The sequence below is a fragment of the Peromyscus californicus genome, unplaced genomic scaffold, assembly GCF_007827085.1.
Source record: "Peromyscus californicus insignis strain IS unplaced genomic scaffold, ASM782708v3 Scaffold_4__1_contigs__length_199733344, whole genome shotgun sequence".
Classification (NCBI taxonomy): domain Eukaryota; kingdom Metazoa; phylum Chordata; class Mammalia; order Rodentia; family Cricetidae; genus Peromyscus; species Peromyscus californicus.
Window position 1 is genome coordinate 90,352,791 of NW_026294562.1, and position 15,512 is coordinate 90,368,302.

Here is a 15,512-nt window from a genome sequence, read left to right on the forward strand (position 1 = left end):
AGAGGCTGGGGCACTTGCCAAAGGAGCAGACCCACACTGGGGACTTGAGGAAGAAGCTCAGAGTTGGTGAGGATGGAAAGACAGGGGGACATGGGGCTCTTAAAGTGGAAGAGATTAGGGACAGTGATGTCAAGAAACCAGGTAGGGATGGGTGAGGACAAGTGTGGGAAGGCTGGAGAGAGACCTGGAGCGGAGCGTCAGCTCTTCGTAGCAGTATTCAAAACATGGGGCACTCAGAAATACAAGCAGAGTTTTCACACTCCAGTCCCTGAGTTTCCTGAAACACTGACAGGAGCCCCTGAAGGCAAGCTGGGACCAGGAAAATCAGGAAGCTCATCGGTGGGTGATGGTTAAGGGGACTCGGCATTGCTCAGGGAGAGGGGCTAGAGACAGCAAAAGCAATGGTTCCCTCGAGAAGAGGGGCCAACAGGAAGGAAGGTGAATCCAGGAGAGTAACTGCTGCTGTGTGGTGGGCTGGACCCCCACAGTGACAGAGCAACACCATGCTCAGGAAGTACAGAGTACCTCACATCACATCAGCACCCCGCAAACCTTCCAGCAACCCACTCTATACACTTCTGAGCACCCACGAGAACCAGGTTACTTCTGCTGTGGACAGGTTTGCTAGAGAAAGCAAGGTTCCCATACATACTACATGTGGCCACCAAACTTCACTTTGGGGTGACTCTGTAACAGTGAAGACATCGTTAGCATGCTGGACCATGATCAGTCATTCGACTCTCAACAAATATTTGCTGACAGCACCAAGAGCTGGGAACTGTCCTTCACAGCAGTGCTGGTCTGGGGCGGGGACACCACCCCTTGTCCTCATTTGGTACACATGCTGGCAAGGACAGCAGGCAAAGAAAGTGAGCAATTAAATTATATTGGATGCTGGGGGTGGGGCTGGCATAAGGGGAGGAGGGCAAGACAACCTGGGAAGACAAGGCAGACAGGAGGCGGCGAGTGGGTGGTCAAGGTTTAGTAGACAGAGGACAGGAGCCCAGGGGACGCAAGTGACAGGACAGCATCAGTGTGAGAGCAGACAGCCAGACTTGACTCTGAGAAGCACGTGGCTCCACTTAGGTTTGGGTGCAGGGGTTGTTTTTGTTTTGACAGGGTCTCATTCTATACCTTAGTCTGACTGGGAACTTACTGTAGAGTTCAAGCTGGCTTGAACTTGTGAGAAGCCTCCTGCCTCAGTCTCCCAGATGCTGGGATTAAAGGCATGTGCCACCAGGTCCAGCAGCTTCACTGATTGCTGCAGTGAGTGAGAAAGGACTGTTTTCACTTTGTTGTTTTGTTTTTGTTTTGGTATGTATGTGTTGAGGCGGGAGTTAAGAAAAAACAGGGTAGTGAGTTTGAGGGAGAGGTGGTGATGTGGGCGTGAGGAAAGGCTGGTCCTATGTGCATTTCCACAGTGGTGCTAATGACAGCCTGTGGGTGGGTAGAGGATCAGAGGCTGGGCACATGGTGGGATGGTGAAGTCAGTTTTGCAAGTATTCTGGAGAAACGAGGAATATCATTTCCTGACTGCCTAGACATGGCATGGGGCAACACCCAGTCTTCAACCTGGACTCCATTTGCCAGGAACACACCTATATGAAGCCTGGAGGAAGAGAAAACGTTGTCCTCCGCCGCCATGCAGGATTGGAACGTCTGGATGTCTGAGTCCTACCAAGAGCACACAGTGCTATGTGGAAGTGAGACAGACAAGACACCTGCCTCCCCACCGCTGTTCCCATCAGGAACAGCAAGCCAGTACCTAGGGCATGGCCAGCCCTGACATCTCAGTCTGGCCTTAGATCATTTGGGAAGGTACTGTTCACCAACATCACAGAAAAGACAGCACTGCGTCAGTGAGGTGAAGCAGCCTGCTGTGATCACACAGCCGGGAAGGGACGACCGACAGACCGACCGACAGGGAGCAGGAGTCCAGACATGCCCAACCACACAGCCAGGACCACACAGACTTTGCTGCTTCGGTGACTCAGCAAAGATGAGCTGAGCGAGAACTCTGTCCCAAGTGGTAGAAGTGGGCAGGACAGGCTCACCCCACCCCACCCCCCGACCCTGCCCACGCTGCCAGGCTGCCAAACCCAGGAATTACCCAGGGCTTTGGGGAAGGAGCAGACATGTCCAAGGGAGCCATTAACAAAAGGTTAACTAGATTACCTTTCCACCCCCACACATGGAACTTTCCAACGTGCCCTTGGCTTAGTGCCTGCCCTGGGAGCACAATGTGAGTGTGACCACTTAATCTAACCCAGACTCTCTCGGTCTCCTCCGCCCCGGATCCAACAGGTAGGGCTGAATGAACCCTGACCCTACAAGTTCTTCCCAACTGAAACAGATTTCCTTTGAAAGAAATTGGGGGGCGGGAGGGGCGGGGAGCCTCTTGCAATTTCAGTTTCATTTTTCTGAGTGTTGGTTACGGCAGGAGACTATTCTGGGTCTGAGGCTGCGCCTGAGTTGTATGTAGCTCAGAGTATTTTCTGAGAAACTGCTGGGTGCAGGGTCATATCGCTGGGCTTTTATTCTGTGCCCTGGAGGAAGCTTCATATCCTCCCTCTGCTCCCCAAGGGGCAGCCAGGATTGAAACCCAAGCCAGACAGACCTGGTGAAGGAGTGCTCTTGGCTATGACTATGGCAGGAAAAAGGAGAACAGACCCTGAATCTCCCACGAAGCTACAAAAAGGCAAAGACTTTGATGGGAAAATAAGTAAAGGACAGGAACAGGAAATTACAGAGGCTAAAACGCAAAGAACAGGAAAACACCTTCAACCTCTTCAGGCCAAATGAGTGAGATGTCACTTTCTCTGCTTTTATTAGTGAAGGCTACCTCTTAAAGATAGAGCTGGTATCAAGTGAAGATAATATCAAAAAGCAGGTCAAGGGCTGGAGGGATGGCTTAGCAGTTAAGAGCACTTGCTGCTCTTGCAGTGGACCTGGGTTCAGTTCCCAGCATCCACGTAGCAGCTAGCTGTCTATAACTGCAATTCCAGAGGATCCAAAACCCTCTTCTATACCCTCCATGGGCAGGCATTATGTGTGCGTAGTACACATTAAATAAAAATAAATATTTTTCAAAAAGCAAGTCAATATACCCTAAGTCAGAATGTAAACTGGTGTGGACTTTGGGGAAGAAATTTGGCACTATGTGTATGTCCAAGCTTTAAAAGGGGTTATCCCAAACTAGATGTGGTGACACATGCTTTTAATTCCAGCACCGGAAAGCAGAGGCAGGTGGATCTCTGTGAGTTCGAGGCCAGCCTGATTTACACAGTGAGCTCCAGGACAGCCAGGCTACATAGAGGACTCTTGTCTCAAAAACAACAAAAATGGGGTGGGGTGGGGGTGTCATCTGTTTGCCCAAGTAACTTCTTTTCTTTTCAGACAAGATCTCACTAAGTAGCTCTGGCTTCCTCAGTACCAGGCTGGCCTCAAACTCACAGAGATCAGACTGCCTCTGCTTCCCAAGAGCTAGGATTAAAGGTATGTGTTACCCACCATGCCTAGAGCAGCCCTAGTAATTTCTTGTGTAAATTAGCTGTCCCATCTAAAGATATCACATGGCACATGTTCACTTAGTAGACACATGTCCAAGGATGTATAGGGATTTTCGTACAGCCTTATAATCAACAACATCTAAATAGTCACAAAGAGAGGTTAGTTAAACTTTGGGTTATGTGGTTGGAGAGTTGGCTCAGCAGTTAAGTGTGCTTGCTGTTCTTCCAGAGGACCTGAGTTTGGGTTCCAACATGCATGCCAGGCAGTTTACAACTCCGATTCCCTCTTCTGGCCTCTGTGGGTACTACACACACATACACAAATTTTTTAAAGAAATTATGGGTATTTAAGATGAGATATTATAACAACTATTCAAATTATTCTTAAGACTATAACAACTTGGGAAATACTCCTTATTCTCAAGACTATAACAACTTGGGAAATACTCCTGTAAATGTTGTTTTAAAAGGACTCAAGATTACATATACAATATTCCTAACCTTATTACATAGCTACATATAAAAGATGAGATGACAGCAGAATACTGATCCAAATGGTGAGATGAGTCCATTGTTTTATTATGAAGACTTGATTTTCCATATTTTCATGTGAGTGTTGGACATGAATTACTTATATAGAAACATTTAATAATATCTTACCAGGGGTTGTCTTTGGGACTGAGATAATGAGTACTGATTCCATCTTTGGGTTTGCCATCCACTTTGAACCTTTTTCTAATAAGCAGATGTTATCTCCGGACTAAGAAGAACAGTGAGTATTACTATTACATGCCGGGATTAGCTGCAACCCCGTTGCTATGTAGCGTCTATAAAGGACTTGCAAGATAGAACAACAAAGGACAGAAAATCCTCAAGACCAGCTCCAACAGACAGAGGCCTTGTGGAAAGTCACCGGAAGATGTGCTGGGAAGCTCAGGCTTCCTGACGACACACACTTTGTGGCCAGGGCTGTCATCTTCACAGAGACTGTGGGTCTGCGGGCACAAGGGTCAGCTGTGACCATGGGCCTGGCCTCAGGACACACTGTCCCATGTTCAGGCTGGCACAGGGCTGAGTCTCTGCTGGAATGAAGGCAGAACAAGAGGAAAACAATATAAAGAAACCTAAGAAAGGAGAGCAGGCGGGTCTTCCTTTCTGGGGGGAATCCCTCCACGTGGATGTCATAACATGGATGTGAAAACAGACATGACAAAGATGACCAGAGACAAGGGCAGGCTGTTTCAGGCTGAGATTTGTGGTTCTAAAGTGTCAGAGGACATCAGAATGTAGTCTCCAACAAACAATGGGCACAGCCAGGTATTCTGAATTCTGCATACCCTTAGTAAAAGGACATTTCCAACAGAGATGAAAACATTTCTTTTTATTTCAAGTCTGACCTATGGCTACCTCAGCTAATTCATAAAATATGGATACATGCACACACCTGCACACATATGCTAACTCCTTTCCTACTTTCAAAGAAGCAATACAAAATTGGGGGGGTTGTTTGTTTGTTTATTATCTATTGAGGCAGGGTCTCACTATGTAGCCAAGGCTGACCTTGAACTTGTGACTGCCTATCTTAGCCTTTCAAATACTGGGATTAACTACACCCAACATCTGCACAAATATTTTCCACATGTCTTTCACTCTCTTAAAACAAAAATCTATCAATAATATAACCTATAGAAACATATTTACAGTCAATACTATGCCCTGTCTGTAATACAGGGGAAAATGAATTACAGTTGGTTAACTTTATAAGTTAATATATAAACACATCTACACACAAGGCATTATTAATGTACAACGTAATGAGGTGCTGGAACGTTTCATAAAACACTGCTACTCATACATTTGGCAGTGGAGGTCTTAGAAAATTCAGTACAAATTAAAAAATGGGCAAAAATGATTCCCTTCTGTGGAACATGAAGTCTGATTCCAGGCTCAGGCTACCACAGACAAGAATGCCCACCGCACATTCGGCAGCCCTGTGGATGGACAATCCCACTTTCTGGAAGGATTATCCTTCCCACAGAAGCCCTGTCTGCTCACAGCACCTAACCAAATGACCCACACATTTCCAAGATGCCCATTCAGAACTTCATAATTCAACCCATTTACCCAAGGCAAACAGAAAACAATCAACAGTTGACAGACTAGAGGAGGAGGAAGAGGAAGAGCTGGTGGAGGAAGAAGGAAGTCACCAAGCTAATATTTACACTCATAACCACTAGGCATTGTGTGGTACCCAGTCATTTTCCATTGTACCCAGTCAACTCTCTGCTGCAGGCTAACACCCTTTCCACCCCACCATTTCAGGTAGACACAGCATTCAGGAAGTACTCCCCTGCCCTGAGACCCACTGTAGGGACAGCAAGTCAGACCTCACCCAGCCAGCCCTTCATATGCTTCCCCTCCAGGTCTCGGGTCCTAAGGCTGATGTCTAGAAATCCGACTGGAACACACAGAAAGCAGCTCACCAAGAGAAAGATGGCTGGATCCTGGCCTCTCGGCCTCTGATTCAGAGCACAGGGAACGAAGCTCCCAGTGAAGTTACAGATCAACTTTATCTACCCTCCAGCAGAGCCTGGAGTGAGTGGACGACCTACAGCAGGAAACGTACATTAAGCACCTGCATCCCAAGTTACAGAATTTACAGCTTGATGGCCATCAAATCCACCTGTCTGGACATGGCTGGGTCGCTCCGTGGAACAGAACACTGTTCCACGACACCTCTCCCTGCTGTCTGCTGTCGGACACTAAAGCTATGAGTAAGCACTTTAACAAGAGGCCTGCTGTACATCCGACAGAGCTCATATTTGTCACCTCGATCTAATCCCATCACTTCAGGAGTCTTATGAGACCCGGCTGAGCCACCATGACCCCATTTGCTGCTGACAGAGCAGAGGCCTCTGCCCTTGCAGTCCATTCTATCAAAACAAACTCTGAAGAGGTTTCACGGAAAAGGGTTCAACTCGGACTCCTCTCAAATGACTTCTTGCAAAATAAGTTTAAGCAAGGCCAGCCCAAGCCTAATCACGGACCTATTTTTAGCACTACAGACCGAAGGTTGTGGGTTACTGGGGTACCGGTGCTCAGGGCACAGGTTCCGGAGTGACTGTCTGGGCCCAGCTCCACTCTGCCACTTACTTATGTGGGCCTGGACAAGCTCCAATCCTGTGCACCTTTGCTTCTTCACCAGTAAAATGAGGCTCATGACAGTGTGCACTGAGGAAAACGCTTAGAACCTTGCCCACACAGGGCAAGCACACATTCAGCTACCGCCCCCTTAGTAGTAATAGATTGACTGCAGGTTATCTGAAGAACGGCTGAAGGTCTACACCCATACCCAGGCATACACATACACACATATTAAAAATAAAATACATCTCTTTGTTAAGTTTCAAAGGGATCAGAGAGATGGCTCAACAGTTAAAAGTATATACTACTGTTTTACAGAGAACCCAAGTTTGGTTCCCAAAATCCACATTGGATGACTCAGTTACCTACCTACACCTCGAGCTCCTGAGGCTCCAGAACTCTCTTCTGTCCTCTGCTGGCATCTGCACTCACATGCACATACCCACAAAGAGATATACATATATGCACATCATTTAAAATAAATCTTAAAAGAATAGAAGGAGCATGAATCCAGGAGCCATGATTTCCCACTTCTGAAGTAGAGCCGTGCTGTGCTCACAGATCTTTGTTCTGTGTGGCTACAGGGGGCAAAAGCAGGTCACTGAGGAAACACTGGCAAGAAACAGATTGGAAGTCAGAAGAAAGAAGAAACTTCAACATGCCAGAGGTGTCCAGAAGAGGAAGCAGGATGTCTGGTGGTTAAGTGCCTGAGGCCAGGAGATGGCTCATTGCGTGCCACATAGGCAGGCCTGCCTGGACTAGTCCTGGGCCAGAGAAAGTGACCTAGGGTGACCCTTGCACTGAAGCACCTATTGCTCTGATAAATGGCAAACTACGGACAGCCAAGGGTGTGGCTGGTAGGCTCAAGGAGAGAAGGGTGGACTTCGGACTGGCGGTGGCATACACAGCCCTCAGAGCTTTGACTTTCTGCTATCAGTTGGTGCTAATGGAGGGGGTACCAGCACCAGCCATGACTCAAAGAACCAAGCACATTTCTTAAATACCCACTGGGGTGCTGGGGCAGCAATCAGGTGATGGCTGGGCTAGGACATCGTTCTATCGATGTCTTCCTACTTTGGGGGTTTAAATTCAGCATCAGTTACCACTGCCAGACTGATAGTGGAGGGGCTCCAGTACAAAACAGCGGTCAGCTCACCTCACATGCTATGATGAGCCCAAGAAGCCAGGGGGCTGTCTCAGCTTATGGCCTCCCCTCGGCAAAGGATTCAGGGTCCTTCACCTCTGGCTTTCCACCATTGCTTCATCGCATAACCACAGACACATACCCTGACCTGGATCTTACCAGTGGGGATCTTCTGGGCCCATACGCACAGTGCAAAAGTCAGAGACAGAGAAAAGGCCAGCAGCAAGAGCGTGTGGGAGGGGAGGGCAGGGGGTAGGGGGGTGGGCGAGAAGAGAGTCCTACTCCAACACAGGGCACCCAGGGAGCATTGCTGCCTTTATAAACTATAAAACTAAAAATAAATTTAGAACTAGGAACTACTTGCCAACAAATGTTATTTGTACTAAAACAATACAATTCAAGAAAAAAATCTATTTCCTGAACTATAGCTCACAGGCTATTTTCCAAGTCTTTTCTGTGTACTTGTTTCTGGTCATTCACATAATCTCAACTCTGAGGACCTGGAAGTGGCTGTGAGTATCAGACAGAAAGAGAAAAAGAAGGCATGGACACGACTGTGGCAACACCTGGGCACTCCGTCTGCAATCTGGCAACACCTGATGACAGTAGGCGACCCTCTGGCTAGGCTGGCGACAATCCCACTGAGTGAGAATGTACTCAGAAATCCAAAGCTAGGCTGCGAGATCTGCCCACAGCTGATCTGCCCCCAGCTGCCATCCCAACCCCTGGCAGGGACAGTTCAAGCCCCAGCACGTCTCTGTCCTTTACTCCATTTGACGGTAACCAAATCCCACATGCACCAAGAGCCTCTCCTCCCCTCACCGGTCCTTTCTCCCTGATGACTGCTGTGGGCTTCATTTAGGCCCTTATCTCCTCCTGTGTGGCCTATCACCTCCTCTAAGCCACAGGCCTCCAGCATTGTCCATTGGTGACTCTGATAGTCACCTTCCATGGAAAGGTTTCCTGAGGTCCTCTGCTGCTCTCAGCCTCAGGGCCCACTCTGGCTCAGGCTAAGAAAGGGACACAGGTTTCACTTCACACGCCAGCCCAGTCCACTGGGATTGGTGACCAGAACCAATTATCTATCCTTCTGCCTGGGGTGGGGTGGCAGGCCTGAGAACACAGCCCTCATGCTACCCACAAGCTGTCTAACAAAAGGGCATTCCAGTGGACCCTGGCCTGGGCACTACCCCCTTGTTCTCTTCCACATCCCTAAGAAATCCCCTTAGCAATCCCTCAGGCACCTCTAAAGTCTCCACTATGCCCACCCACTTGCCGTACCATGCCTGTCTCCTCCCCATGCTCAGCAAATGTGCAGCACCTGTTCCCATGAGAAAACTTTACAGTGTCCATAAAGCTTCTCTGGGAGAGGGGGTGTCAAAAAGCAACTGAATTCACCTTTGCCAGAATTCCCACTCTTGTCGTCTCTGGCACACTGACTAATCTGTGTGCATCTGTAATTGACTCACCTTAACTCCTTGTGACTATTCAACTATCTTAGTGTCTGTGTGTTCTAAGACTGTGACCCTAGGATATGCAAAACTCAACTGTTTAATCACCAGTCCTGAGTGTCACATAGTAGGGCACTGCTGGGAGCTTAGAAGGCTTGGAGCCCCCCAGGTACCCCTTCTGCCAAGACTTACTTTGAGGCTCTGAGCAGCATCCCACTTCAGTATGGTGTAGCTGAACCTCGGGGTCTCTGCAGGTCCTTCCAGCTCTAAACACCACAAGACCACAGACAGACACGGGCTCTCATCCAGGGCTGGGCTCAGAAGACAACACAACACTAGTGGCTCCTCTGAGCGGCACAGAACTGGCACTGCAGTGAGCCAAATTCCTGAAATGGGTAGTTAGAATATCGGGATATGTGTGTGTGCAGCTAAGTATAACGGACAATGAAGAATGATTTTATCTCGCTCTGAGAATGTATAAGTACACTACTCTATATTTATACCTTCTATCTCCTAATTTAGAGCAGAACTTTTTCTGATCAGCCCTCACTTGCCAATACTTTCCGCTCGCCATCTAAATGAAGAGCCGGAGTCATGTAAGTTCACAGACTGAATGGTCGGCTGATTTACAAAGCCCTCCAAGTGTGGCTGCAGGCTGATGCTGGCAACCCCATAATTAGATTCGGCATGCTTTGCAGTGATGTATTTTTTTTTTTTACTGTTTTTTTAATAACTCAGTCTTCCTTCTGGGATGAAGGGAAAGATGGAATTTGTTAAAAATAAATTGAGATTTAGTGGCTTTTCAGCCTTCTGCTGCTTGTTGCTCTAAATATTCTATAAATAAGAGAAGCCCTGCCCTATAGTGCACTGTAAACACCCACAGACACTCAGAGCCAAATTCTTCCAATTATGACCCTGTGCCTGTTGCCAAGCTACTGCAAGGACCTACTTGAAAGGCAGCCATCTAGGCCATTTCCTGATTAAGCTGCCCTGTAGCGAGGAATCCAGGCCTGCTGCTCTGGCCTCACAGTCAGTCCCAAATAACCATTCCGTGTTCCTGAATTAAGCCTTTTCCTTGTGATAGAATACAATTGTAAGGTTACTGCAAAACTCACTATGCACCCAACCATCCGTCAGCCTGGACTGGGTGTCTGTTTAAGATGGAGGGCTGTCACACGGAGACTTTTAAAATCAGGCAGCTGAAGTGCAGTCCCAGAGGCGTTTCTAATTGTGTTCAACAAATCAAGGTCAAACAAAAGTAGGTCAGCTGTCAACATGACAGGTGAGTCAGATACTGCTGGCCCTGCTGCATAGCTGCTTCCTGGACAGCAGGGGGCACCACTGCCCAGTGCAGAGGTGTAAATGGTCCTCCGACAAGTCCTAGAGGGTAGCATAGGTGGCATGCAGTACTGGGCTTCCTGATCTGCCGTTCAAACAGCAATGCCCCTGGCACTCACCAGGCCTGCACAGCCCTTAAGGGACTGCACTTTGAGAAGCAGTCTGCTGAGCGCCATGTGTCACTGTGATTACTTCCAGCTCCTTAGAAACAAGGATGCTTCAAGCAGTGTAAAGCAAAATGAGCTTAGGCTAGAATAGAAGCAATCTGCCTCCCAACATGAGGCTCTCTGCTCTCTGTGAGCTCACCTGGGTGTGGACTCAAAGGGCATCGCTTGAGACCAATGAGAAGCCCTGGGACCCAGTTCCTACCCCAGAGGCATCCTCTCTGAATGGCAGCTCCTGAGTGAACTGTCATCTCCCAGAAGAGAACAGAGATGTGCATGTGGACAAGCCCCCGAAACTCATAGTTGAGACCTATATGGTTAGAGGGGCAGGCTTTTTAAAGCAGCCGTGCAGGGATGCTGGGAAGCAGGGATCACAAAGCACGGAAGCGCCTCAGAGAAGCCTCCAATCTCCAGTAGTCCTTCCCACTGCGCCTCATGGTACAGGGGTCTACTCTTCATTGACTGATAACATCTACATACTAGTCTTTGCTCTGCTTAGAGCCTGAGCATTAGCTCAGAGGTGCTCTCTCTCTCTGCCTTGCTCTGTTCCCCTTGCAGACTTGCAGTAACATCTCTGGCCCTCAGTGATTCCTCTGTGCATACCCATAGAGGAAATGAGCATGTGTCAGACCTCTGCAAGGGTCTGGGACAGAAGAGCCCCCACGGCAATGCTATGGAACGTCTGGGCTTTCTGCACAGTGGGGTAAAGCAAGACTCAGGGAGGTGCCCATCTGCTGGGGGGGGCATAGCTCAGGGAGGGTGCCCATCTGCTCGGGGGGGGGGGGGGGCATATGAGTAAGGGATGGAGCTGGATTTCAAAGCCAGGCACGCAACACTCCGAGCTTGGTTTTGCAGTGAGCACCCACTGCTTTCAGAATCTAGAAACAGCAAAGAGTAACAACTTTTGAAGGGTAAGCCACTCATCAGAACTTTCTTTCCATCAACCACCTAATTAATATACGGCAGGCACAGCTCCAGCAACCCAAGTCCCATTCCCACCTTCATAGAGCACTGACAACCAAAGCCAGAGCAGGATGGAGAATGCTGGGGCTTTCTCTCAGTGGCAGTGACAGGCATCATAGCCGTCGCTGTTAGCAACAGCAGGCTATTCCACGGTTCTCTGGAAAAGTTCCAAGAAGAGGCCTGCAAGCACGTCTGTGCCTGGCAGTGGTAAGGTCCTTGGAATTGCCTTTCCCCAAACCAAGAACCAAAAACTTGAATAATAAGAGGGAGACAAGGGAGCATAGTTTTTAAAATTGAAATCTCCCAGATCTCTAAGTTGACAAGTGGAGACTCGTATTGACATGAATTGAGAACATTAATCTCTGCTGAAGCTAAGTTTATCCCCATTATAATCTATACACCACAACACTCCAATCCATCTGATATTTTGGGCCGAGCACCCCCACGCACACACCAGTCTGTCTGCTAACTGCAGGCTCTGGCTTGAATTCATGTGCAAATCAGCAGGTGCATCTCATCCAAACGGCCAGGCTAGCTCTAGTGTGTGAATCTATTTCCCAATTATGAGAAATAAATGCAAGTAGCAAATGTCATCAGACAGGTATTTCCAAACACTACCAGGGTGTCCTGCGGCCCTTAGACGCAAGCATCCTTCAGAAGCGCTAAGCCCTCCACAGTTGCCAAGGAGCAAAAGCATGAAGACAGATGAGCACACAGCCTGACCCTGGGCATGGGGTGCAGCTGGAACTGGCAGACTTGAGGACAATGGCTCATGAAAGTGCCAGGTTTGTGGGTATTTTTCTCATATACTTTTTCTTCTATTGGGAGTTGGGTTTATAAACACTACTAGATTCACAAGATAATCCTACACACACACACACACACACACACACACACACACACACACACACACACACACACACCCTGCAAGGATAAGGAGCACCATCCTTTCTGCTGTTGCTTGTATATTACTTTTTCCACTAACATAAACGACCACATAGGAAGAGCTCTGCTTTTCACAGCACACGGGTTGCCAATGACTACCACGGAAAACTGTGCAAGATCCTGCAAGGACAACCCAACCATGGAGGATTGCTCAATCAATGGCTGAAAAGAAGTTGTTGGCTATACAGAGTGGAGATGCTACCCAGACTTAGCTTGAGCCAAGTGCTATGACAGGATAAATGGCACACCCCAAAAAGAACAGGAACGCCAACATGGGGACCAGAAGGTCTCAAACAAGATGAGCTTGGGAGCAACAGTGTGGGGCAGGGAAAAAAGAAGGCAGGGTGCTCCCTGCATTTTAGCTGTGTAGCCCCAGGATACTGATGGTGATGATAATAACCGTATCTGCAATGTGCTATTAGTGACACAGTATTTAACTCATAGTAAGCACCAGTATATGTTCTTTCCCTTCTTTCTGTTTGTTTTGTTTTTGGTGGAGGGAGTGAGGCAGTACCATGTGTAGCCTAGGCTGGCCTCAGACTCACTATACAGCCAAAGATGACCCTAAGCTCCTGATTTTCCTGCCTCCACCTGCTAAGCACTGGAATTAGAGGCATGAAATCACCACACCTGGGAACATGTTATTTCCTTTCATTTTCACAGTAACTCTATGGAACCTCTCACTATTATGTCCATTTTGCAGATTTAGGAAAAGAAGTTGAAGAGACTTGAGCAGCATTCCCAAGGGCTACAGTGAGCTGGGGTCACTCTGAACCTGACTCTGAGTCTACACTCTCAAGGAAGGTAAGGGCAAGCAAAAGGCACATGATCTGTTTGACTCCATGCTTTGCACCCAGGAAGCACTAAGATGTAGCTGCCCATGTTGTCTCTATGCCATGGAGACCCATAGCAGACATGGCAGAGGTGAGAGATGGCCTCTATAGACAGTGACATTTCACTTTACAGGGCTCAGAATCACAAATGGAGACTCTGGAGCAAGGCCTAAGAAACTGGGATGCAGCCAGGCTTAGTGGTGCAGGCCTGTCACTCCAGCTACTCAACAGGCTTATACAGGAGTAGTCCAAGTTCAAGACCTACCTAGACTACTGGATGAGTTACGGCCAGACTGTCTCACAGCTGAGCTGGCGTGTGGCTCAGTAGTAGAGTGCTAACCTAGCATGTGGGAAGCTCTAAATTCAATCCCCAGGACTGCAAGAGGGTGGGGGGGATGTGGAGAGAGAGAGTGTGGTAATAGTCTCAGTTGGAGACCCAGGGACACCTTGGTGGAATGCATAAGAGTGTGCTTACTCAGAGATAAAGAGATTTTTCACCAGAACTGGAGAGGACTGGGTTCTTAGAAGAAAAAAAAAAACAGTTCAAGTCTGTAAAGGTTCTTCCCAGAATGCTCCTTGGAGTGCTCCATACAGTGCTGCCCAGTGTTCTGCAGAGTGCTCCTCAGAGTGATGCTTGGAGAGCCAATAGCCTTACAAAACAGCAGGGAGAGTTAGTTAGCTGCCTCTCTCCACACCAGCTCATCCCCTCCATGCCATCCTATCCCAATACAATCACAGGTCCTCAGAGGATCTCTGTGTCCCACCATCTGTCCCCTCAGCATAGGCTCAGCATCGATTTCCTGGGCCATTCTAACAGCCTTTGAAGACTTCCTGCCACATTCCTCCCACAGCGCGGCCCCCACATTGCCACCAGCTGGCTTTCTAAAATAAAAGTGTTGACCAACATCACTCACCTCCTGAAAGATGTCTGCGGGACAGAACGGCACCAGGTCTGAGAACACATGCAGGCATACCCTAATTCAGCCACAGGTTCATCACAGGCCCCAGAGGGGTGAGAACAATAAAAAAGGTCCCTCCTTGTGGATTTCTATTCTAGAGAAATTCAACACACAGTACACAAGAAGACAAAGTAGTGATGACTGCTAACAGAAATGGCACAAAATAGCGGGATGGGACAATGGTCGGTGGGCTGAGGAAAGGGAACGACATTTTTTTATAGACAGGTGAGAAATTACTTGAATGGAAACCAGACTGGAGAAGGCTGAGTATTGCATAATCATCTGAGATTAAAACATTCTATCCTATAGTGAAGCTCCTCAAGCAGGAAGGTAAACAACTCAAAATAGCATCAGGAAGTCCCCGAAACTAACCAGATTCATTAGGTCCCTCCCCACCAGAGTAAACAATAAAAGCTGAGAGTCCCTCTCAGATGAGGCAGAGCCAAGCTGCAAAGAAAACTCTCAGACAAGCAAAGCGGCAAAGAAGACTGAGACCAGACCAGCTGCATGGAAGAATCACAAAGCAGCCACGCTGCCTGAAGAGGTGTAGACTGAGGGACCTAGAAAGGACATTCTCTCTCCAACCCGTTGAGCTGTGTGTAGGCTGTGCAGTGTGCTCCAGGTCCCCAGCTTTGTGAACTGTCACCCATGCTGGGGTGGACTTTGGTGATGCAGCTGTCTTTGAGTCATTTCTGCTCCTTGAAGTAACCCCAATAAAACTCACTGGTTCACCAAGTTGGACTTTGATGGTATCTGTACTTTGGTCTGTCATGGGTTCCCTATCTGGGGTGAAGAGACATGTGTGTTACATCTCCCTAGGAAGAGATGTGTCACACAACACTGAGCCAGGCACAAATGTGAGAGGACGGCAAGTGACACTGAGGCAAGATAGAGTATCAGAGGAGATGCAGAGTCTGACGAAAGGTTGGGTGAGCAGAGAGTGCTGAAGGGGGAGATGAAGGGGGGGCAGGCGAAGGCAAGACGTTCGGGCTCTATTCTAAGCATGCCAGAAAGCCACTGGAGAGTCTGGAACAGAAAGAGACATGATGGCCCTGCCTGTCC

At 48.3% G+C, this 15,512-nt stretch overlaps 1 protein-coding gene across 5 annotated transcripts in view; it reads right to left on the reverse strand.

Annotated features, from left to right (window-relative positions):
• Bmal1 (basic helix-loop-helix ARNT like 1) overlaps positions 1–15,512 on the reverse strand; it is a 106,528-nt gene that overhangs the window by 53,438 nt on the left and 37,578 nt on the right. The window lies entirely within an intron of this gene.